Source organism: Ursus americanus, chromosome 9 (genome assembly GCF_024610735.1).
Source record: "Ursus americanus isolate L20-20 chromosome 9, mUrsAme1.1.p, whole genome shotgun sequence".
NCBI lineage: Eukaryota > Metazoa > Chordata > Mammalia > Carnivora > Ursidae > Ursus > Ursus americanus.
The window spans coordinates 1,279,728-1,288,960 of record NC_142135.1 but is presented as its reverse complement, the minus strand read 5'-3'; positions in this window follow the sequence as shown (position 1 = coordinate 1,288,960).

Genomic DNA, 9,233 nt, shown 5'->3' with positions numbered 1-9,233 from the left:
GCCGCGGGTGTGCGGGGGAGCCCTGCGTGCTGGGCGCTGGGCTGCGTGTGGGGTGTGGGGCAGACGACCGTGTTCTTCAGTCACCCTGAAAGCACAGCAGGGCTGACCGAGTCTGCAGAGACAGTCGGGGCAGGAGACGCCTGAGCTGAGTCGGGAACGTGGACAGTGGACTCCAGGCAGCCAGGGGGCCGTGTGGACGAGGCCACAGCCAGTGGCTGCAAATGGCACGACAGCTGTTGTGGGTGCACTGTGGATGCAAGTGTCCGACGCTGGGTTCCCCCAGCAGCACACCCTCTGTGCAAATACTTTATTTGGGAAGGCGGCCGGGGCAGCACCGGTAAGGGAGCCGGACGAAGGCCAAAAGCGGGAGAGGCCAGGCCCACGGGTGCTGGAGCGCAAGCTCGCGCTGTGGCTCCGTCGTGCTGGGGGCCGCTGGGAGAAGGTAGACGACGCCTCCAGAGTGAGGTGGGGCTCCTCCAGCTGAGGGGGACCGGAGCACTGCCTCACTGGCTGAGAAGGGCCCTCCTGAGGGTCACAGGTGCCTGTGGAAGGAATCGGAGTGCAGAGGACACCTGGCCAGGCCGCGGAGCCTGTTGGCCGAACTGTTTGAGCGTGCGTGAGAGTGTGAGCGAGAGTGTGTGCCTGTTGGGGCACGGATGCAGCTGCCAGGGACGGGGGGCACCGCCGGCTCAGCTAACGCAACCACATCCTTCCCCTGGCACTGTAGAGATGACTGGGCCTTGGTGGGCAGACGGCCATGGGGCAGGGAGGCCTGCAGGACGCCGAACGCCTCCAGCCAACGGGAGACAGAATCGAGGCTGGAGGGAGGTGGAAACTAGGAGCCTGCAGGGTTCCAGTCCGCGCGGCTGCCTGCGGCGTCGGCTCTTCTCCTCCGGCCCGGGCGCAGGAAAACCACCCGAAAACCTGCAGAGGGGGCGTTACAGTTTGATCATTTTATAAGTTCGAGTGCCTTTGTGTGAGATGATTAAAGATGCCGCTTTCCTGCCTTCTGAACAAACGGACGGTAAGTAAATAGGTGTGTTCCTGCCTCGGTGAGTCATGGCCCGACGGCAGCCTTCTGCGGGGCCGGGGCCTCACGCTGCCAGCGAGCGCGTGCCGCCCGAGCTTTGCGTGAAGATGGCAGCTAATCTACAATGGTGCCTGGATTTGCTCGAGCCCCACGGAGGCTGTGCTCATTCTATTCAGAACGCCACAGGAACAATAACCAAAAAGGGGAACCATGAAGGCAACATCCATCATATGCTTCTTAAAAACCCCTTGTCAGCGCCAGTGACGATGGCATTACCGCTCAGTCACTAAGATTAAAAATTAGTCATACGTGGAAAATAGAAACAGGTTTTCAGGGAGAAGGAAGCTGTGGTTCCACTGAATAATGCCCCCTTTTTTGCTTGGTATATGAATGATGCGTATTTTCTGATGATCCATATTTTTGAGGGCAGCTCTGTCTAGGTGGTTCCGGATTTGGGGTAAAAGCCTTGTTCTCAGGGGACTGGCAGGGCAGATGTCAAAAACATTTTATAAATCATATCCCAAACTGTCTGACAATAAGCTATTCGGTGGTCATGTCAGAGTTACCTCCATCTAGAATCTGAATCTTTCTGGCTTAGGTGACGAATGATAGTTTTTGGAATTAAGGGTTTTTTTCCCCCCACATACCACGAGCTATCAGGATGGCACAATCATTATCCAAGGTCTCATCTGGCTGGCCCGTGCCCTCTCACCCCTACAAACCACCAATCCCCCCCCATGGAGCCCCACCCCCCTGCCACCACCTCTGTCCCTCGGCAACCCACGGTCAGTGGGGGACCTTGCTTCCTCGGTCACCAACACACAGAAACAGTCCACGGGGAGCCTCTGCCGCTTCCCAGCCCCACGGGCACCGTGCCGATGTCCTCCTTTCCACTCCCTTCTGTTCTGTGGTTGGACTGTTAGTACTTTTGCCAAAGGCCAGCCGGCCCTGTGGCCCTCCCCTGACCCCACGGCCAGGGGTCACACCAGTTCTGTGCCCCATCCAGAGCAGAACTCCCCAGACATGTGTTCACTTCATACGTCCACTTCCTCTCCAGCTCACTTTTGATTCGGATCCAAGCAGCCTTTTGTCCACACCCCCCTGAGAAGTCTCCTGGCAAGGTCTGCACCGGTCCGTACCACATCCCTGGTCTCATCCCTCTAGCCGTCGGCAGCATGACACAAGGCATCGGTCACCAGTCACCAGCTGTTCTTTCCCCAGGTTTCTGGGTGCCGTCTGGTTCTGTCCCTGCTGCTTCAGGCTGCCCCTCCTCTTCCAGACCACTATGGTGAGCTAGCCGGCCCTCTGTCCATGAGGGTTCTCTTGTGGCTGCACAGCACAGACACCCACACGTGGCTCTGCCTGCAGCCTCGCCCAGGCTCCCGCTCAGCAGGCTGCCCCCCACCCATCCGCTGCCCCACCAGAGCTCCCTGCCGACCTCAGCCCCAGGACGCAGAACACCCCCCCACAGGAGGAGGCACGCCAGCGGGTTTGGGGGCGGCCTCCGTGGTGGAACACGTGCCTGACGGCCATGCTCAGAGACACCCCAGGGCCCTTCCAAGGATAGAACCAGTTCCCCACAGTGGCCGGGAAAGAGCCTGTGGGGTCAGGCCAGTCGATCATATTTACAAAGACGATGATTTGCCCCACCCCTGTTTCCTTGGACCTCATTCCTGAAAAATATCATTTCCCCAGAAGCCAGCAGGCAGGCCAGCTGCCTCGCTCAGAGCAAGACGTCTCCCTCCCTCCCCACGTGCACACCCAGCACCTTTATATCCAGGAGGGAAGGAGCATAAACGTGGCCTGGGAAGAGTCTAGAGTGCGGTGGACATTCAGTGCCCGCGGCGCCCGCTCCTGCCAGGGCCCCTGCGCAAGGCCCCCTGAAGAAGGGAGCTCTAAGGAGTTCTCGCTGTTCCCAGATGGCGTTTTATATTGTGCCCCTGCAAGCCGTTCCTCCTAATGACTCTCACCTTGTCTTCAAATAAGAATAAATATGTGTGTCTGTCCTCTGGGGCCTTTGACAGCCGCGCTGGCCCCTGACTTGGGCGGGATTGATGGCGCGGTTTCGCCAGGAAGCCAGGTGCATCTTTCACCAAAGGCATCTCCAAGTGATGAATGGCTTTCTCACAAACACAAAATTGTTGATCGTATTTACAAACAATTCATTTTTCACGTTCCGTTGACTCTCCTCCGCGTCCCCGGGTGACAGCCCCACCGCTGATGCATTGGGGGCGATTACTGCCATTGATTAAGGCTTCCTGTGGTCCCGCGGAGCCCGCTTCTCCATTTGTCACAGACAAGTGGCTCGCACGCCGCGGTACATCATGTTCTCTCCCTGCTTCACTGTTATTTGTTTTCCAATTGATGTCGTGTACCCTCTAAGCACAGGTGCGTACCGGAACCCCAGCGTCCTAGCACGCCACGACTGTGGGCAAATGCGTGCGTCGTTAGACGGTCTGGCGCCCGACCCTCCGCCTCACACCCTGACCCCCCTGCCTCCCTGTCTGAAGAAGCACACGTGTAAATAAACAGGGTCAGCACCTAACTGAGACTTGGGACGGGAAAGAAAGTCACCAAAGTGCCACCACTTGCTTGACATTTAAGATTGAATTTTTCAGCACTTCCTGGGGACAGACCTCGAAGTGGCCCAATCCAGACTCAGGGAGGATTTTCTAGAGTCGGCTGCTTTCACCCTATTTCTCTCCCTAGACCGGTACCGCATGATGACAGTTCTCCTACGGCGTCTGGCACGGCCAGGAGATGGGCTGGTGTGGTCAGAAGGTGCTGGACAGCGTGACCGCCGGGCTATGGGCAAGGCTGTGGGCACGTCTCTGGACTCCTGGCCAGCCAGGTCCTCATGTGGGACATGTGGAGGCTCGGAAAGGAACCTGAGTTTCCACCCGGCTTGACCGCCCGCACGCTCGTGTCCACCTCAAGAGCCGTTGGGCTCGGACTTGCAAAGTGTGGATGTGTACGCAGGTGTGAGGCCGACTCGCCAGCACGCACCAGCTCCGTCTGTGGAAACCCCCGGGAGGCCTGCGTCCCCTCCAGCACCGACCAGCCATCCGTGTGTCTTTTCTACTCCAAATTCTCCACATCCACATTTCCCATTCTCTCGTTTTCCCCTCATTTTTTTTTTTACCTGAAAAGTACAGTAGTGCATTCTTGCTGCGACAAGTCCAATAACGGAAGCGTGCGTGGCCAAGCCCGGCTGGCGGTGCTGCCGGTTACGCAAACAGGCGTGTTTGGAGTCTCCCTCCTTTCTGTTTAAAAAACTGACGTGGGTTTTCCCCACATACATGTTATTTTGCAGTTCGTTCTGTTTACTTGCTGATGCGACGTGGGCTTGCTTCGAAGTCATGCTAGATTTTGCCGGACCTTTGGCAGGAGGCCCTGGGGTTGTAGGCAGGTTTTTACCTTTATTTTTGTATTAATTCTGACATTTTTACTTCAGAAGGTGTGGTTTCTAAAAGCGGGTTCACGGAACCAGAGCGTGCACATTTTAGATCTGCATAGCTCCCTCCAGACGACTTACCGAGAAGGCGCTGTCTCTTCACCCTGCGCCCCTGGGCACGTGACCACCCCTCTCCAGTGTTTGGCGAGCTGTGCCTCCCAAAAGCCGACGGTCCCACTGTTGCCAGCTTTGCCTTGCCCTGACCGCCAGTGCAGGAGAGCGTATTTTCATGTCTATTTCGTGTTTGTATCCTGGGTGGGATGTCACCTCTTGGTCCCTGGCCCAACACCTCCATCCCCCACCCACCTCTACTGCACCCCGCAGGTCGGGTGAGGCTCAGGGTGGGGGAAGGGAGGCCACGGGCCGTGGGGTCCTGGACTTCGTGGCCGGGGCTGGGGCTCCGGGGTGCCCCCCCGCCCCCTCCGCTCCTCCACGCTGTCCCATACCCTCACACCGGTGCTGTGTTCTGTCTCCTCTGTTTGGTGTCTGCTCTCCTGGCCGGACGCAGACTGACACCTAACCTTCCCTCACTTTGTCTGTGCTCACCTTGGACTATTTTGGAATCAGTTTTAGGGCTCTGTTACTTGAGGGGCTCGCTCCTCCTTTATCACATGGGTTGCACTTTTTCCCTCTCTCTTCTTTGTCTTTTGACTTTTTCCGGATGTCTTTTGTTAGGCAGAAATGTTAAATCTTGATCTTGTACAAATTTTCCTCTATGGTATCTGGATTTTCTGTTTTGATATAAAATCTTCCTCCAATCCCGAGGTTATTCAAATTATCTCCTTTTTCCTCTCACGCGGTTGTCAGTCTGCTTGTTTACACGGAAATCTCTAAGCCCCCTCAGGGCGAGCTGACGTTTTTTACAGTAGGTCCATATTTCATGAAGGTGCAGGGACGTCCAGCCACAGTTCAGGTCTGGTTTAAGTTGCTGAGTAGAATTGTATGCACCTCATAGATCGTGTTCGCTTCTTATTACATTTCCTCCTCGACATCAGATGGTCTTGTCACACTTGTGACTGAAAATATTCCGGATTTCTATGTTTCTATTTCTAGTCCTGCATGTATGTTTTAAGCAAGTGTTCTTTATACAGTGCCCTAATCTGCTCAGGCTGCCGCCACAATACCACGGGCTGGGCAGCTTACAACAGAAACTGGTGGGCAGCTTACAACAGAAACTGGTCTGCTCACAGTCTGGAGGCTAAGTCCAAGACCGAGACGCCAACGGCTTCAGTTCCCGGTGACGGTCCTCCCCCTGCTCTGCAGACGGCTGCCTTCTCGCGGCCGGGGGGGGGGGGCTGCCTGCTGGGGGCTGCAAGCTCTGATGGGTCTGCTTACGAGGGCCCCACCCCCCACAGCCTCGTCTAAGCCTAACCACCCCCCAGCCCTCCTTCCAAACACCGTCACATTGCGGGCAGGGCCTCAACGTATGGGGGGGGGGGGCGCAGTTCCATCCCTCACGTAGTTAGCTTAGAACCAGCCACCTCACCAGATTCTCCAATCAGTTCGGATAGTTCTTTTGGCTGATATTCTTGGGATTTCAAATTATGCAATCACATCACCTGAATATAAAGATAATTTTGTCTCCTTTCCCTAGGATTTTGTTTTCCTGCATTATTATTATTATTATTATTATTTCCTTAATGGAGAACTACAAAACAGCTCAGAAGGATAGCGGTAGTGGCAGGCGTTCATATCTTGTTTAAATGTGGACGGCTTTAGGATTTCAATATGTAATATACTCATGGTCTGCGTTCGATACACGGTCTTTATCAAATTGAGGTAGTCCCTTCCATGTCTGTTGTACTCAGAATTTTTTATAGAATAGTGGCTGATTGTTCAGATGTGTTGGGGGCCCTGTGGAGATTACCACATGGCTTCCCCTCTGTAAATCCGAGATTGCCTTGGCCGGCGGGCTCCTGATGCGGGGCCTGCTTGGTCAGGCCGGCCACGATCGGCACGCTGCTCGATCTGATTTGCTCTCATTTATGTTCCACTGGTGAATCTGTGCTGTGTTGGGACCCTTCTGGCTTCAAGCATCAGAAAGCCCAACTTGGGGTGACGGGGATGGAGAGACTAGTAATGTCAGCAAGCCAGAAACCAGAGGAGGAGCAAGGCCCAGACTGTCAGCCACCCTCGGTGTGTCTATGCTTTCCCCCGAATCGCAAGCTGACCGCACAGTTCTTGGCGTTGTGCCCAGTAATGACAGAGTCCAGGGGCAGGGAGACATGGTCTCCTCCCATGGGGCTCTCCCAGGCGTACCCTGAAGATCCCCTCTGGACCAGCTGCATCCTCAGCCTCTGGGTGCAGATCGGTCACTGGCAGAAGGCCTGCGGGGACCTCTGCAGTTCACCGTGCCCTGCTGGCGTCTGGGCAGTGAGTCTGGGCTGCCGTACCCAGGCTCTGACATCACCCTCTCCCCATGGTTCCAACTCCCTTCAGTTATACCCCAGTGGTCTACACCTTCTGGGTGTAGACTGGCCATCCCTCCCTGGAGCATGTGGCTTCACCAGGGAAGCAGTCCCAGGAGCCAAAGGAGACTCCACTGACAGGGGTGGGGCAAGTGGATGGGGCCAGGCCACGCACAAAGTCTGCAGCCTATGTTTGTTGATGGATTGACCCACAGCGTCTTGGGCCCTCTCTTCGGCAGACCTGGCGTGTGAGCCTGGCAAGCTGGGTCAGGAACCAGCATCCCTTTGGTAGCTTGGCCTGGTTTGACTAGCGGGGAAAGCGTGCGTTCCCGGCCGACTGGACAGACTTGCTGCGTGCCTGTGGGAGTCCGGATCCTCTCAGCGGCTCAGTCTATGGCTACTGGTCTGGTCCTGTCTTCTCCGTTTTCTTGGGTCAGCTTTGGTCAGTTAAGTCTTGATCCAGAATCATCCATTGTCTCTAGACCTTCTAGTTTACGTTCCTAATGCGTGCTGAGGTTGCAGAATCTCCCCTGCAGCCCCTCTTCCTTCACGTGGTGTATCTGTGTCTTCCCACCACTCACCGTCACCCCAAACCCGTTCTTGTCTCCCCGACGGACAGAATCCGACTGTGTTTGAAATAGCAACGTGCCAGCTAGAGGTCCTGGCCTCTCCTGCAGCCATGAGGGGCTGCAGGACGCAGCTCAGGGGCAACTGGGGGAATATTTGCTTTCCTCTTTGACACTTCTTTTCTCTTTTTTCTCCCTGAAACACAGAGATGAGGTCTGAGGAGGAGTAACCGGTCTCCATTAGGAGACAGGAAGCACAGGACAGGAGCCTGGGAGTGGGTACCCTGGCCACGCCCCGGGCTTCCACCACCCGCTTCGGAATGGTAGTCTGGGGAAGAACAGTAAGCATCTCACTCCCTGTGGCTGAGCAACCGTGTCGGGATCTCCTGCAGTCAGAGGGCCAGTCCTTGTTGATACAATCCCTCTTTTCACTGATGGGCCCTCTCAAGGATTTATGTACTTTGTTTGTTCCCCACTCAGTTTTTTTGATATATGACTGACATTAACTTTTAATCTTCAGTAATTTCCTCTTTGTACTTTCTTTTGATTTGGCGAATTCGTGTCATATGTGTATATATGTACACACACCTATTACAGGCAGCAAACTCACCCAAGTTTAGAGAATTGCCTTTGGTTTATTCCATACATTTTATAGTGTTATTTACTTTCTACTTACATTTTAGGTAATGTGCAGTTTGTGTTTTAACTTTCTTTCAATTCAAACCTCATTTTAGAAATATCTCCTCATTTCCAAATGGTTGTTTTCCTTTGGATGTAAACATTCACTCTCTAAAAAACAAGCTTTGGGATTGTTTTATCATTGAAGGTGCACAGTTCACCAACCACATAGTTCTGCAAGAACTGCTTAGCAAAACAGCAGCCTCCCCCGGCTCCCGGCTGCCCCTCCCCAGGGGCAACCCCTTGGGACTCCCGGAGTTGGTGAGTTGGTGGCATTGCTTCTGTTTAGGGAGCGCTGTTTCCTAATTTTGGGGTTACTCATTGACTTAGCCTTTGAGAATGAAGTGTCAGCATCTCTCCCCTCCACTTGCCCTGTTTCCCAACGCCTTAACCTCTCCCTTCCTCCTAATAGAATCAAGTGATAATTGCCCTGAGGTCAAGATGCCAGGAGGACATCTGAGTACATTATTACGGCTATGAAAAGGAATGCACAGCTGAGTCAGGTAATATTCTGTGATTATTTTTTATTTTCCCTCTAGTTACCGAGTGTCTTAATTTGTTGCCAGATTGTTGTGTCAGATGGTGGGGCAGGCAAAGAAGCTTAGCTTACAGGGTTTAGCTGCGCGGACTGTAGGCCTCCGCGTGCATGCGGGGGGGAGAGCAAGCCCATGGCTCAGCCGTGACACCGCAGGGACCAGGGACCCGGGCGGGCGGTTAGGATGGGGAGGCTGGAACTTCAGGCTTGGTTACTGCTCAGGCACCGCCGTTTCTGCCCTTGCAAACGGTGTGTCGCTGGGTGAGGCGAGTCCAACTGGAAATCTGAGTGTGTTCCTGCGCCACCTGGGACCCAGGGAAGCTTTGGAGGGACCCGCGTGTCCCATTGCTGGGACAGCCCTGCAGGGAGCGCAGACTCTGGCCAGAGTCTGATTCAGGAAGCAGGCCAGTGCTGCCGGCCAGGCTGGTCCTGGAGGCCAAGGTGGTTCTAGAAGTTGTTTGTGGGAGATTCTGCAAGCGGATTGCCGGGTCGGGTTCCGGGGACGGCTTCGAGGGAAGGTTCTGGAAGCAACTTCTCCCTCTGTGACAGCGGACCATGCAGA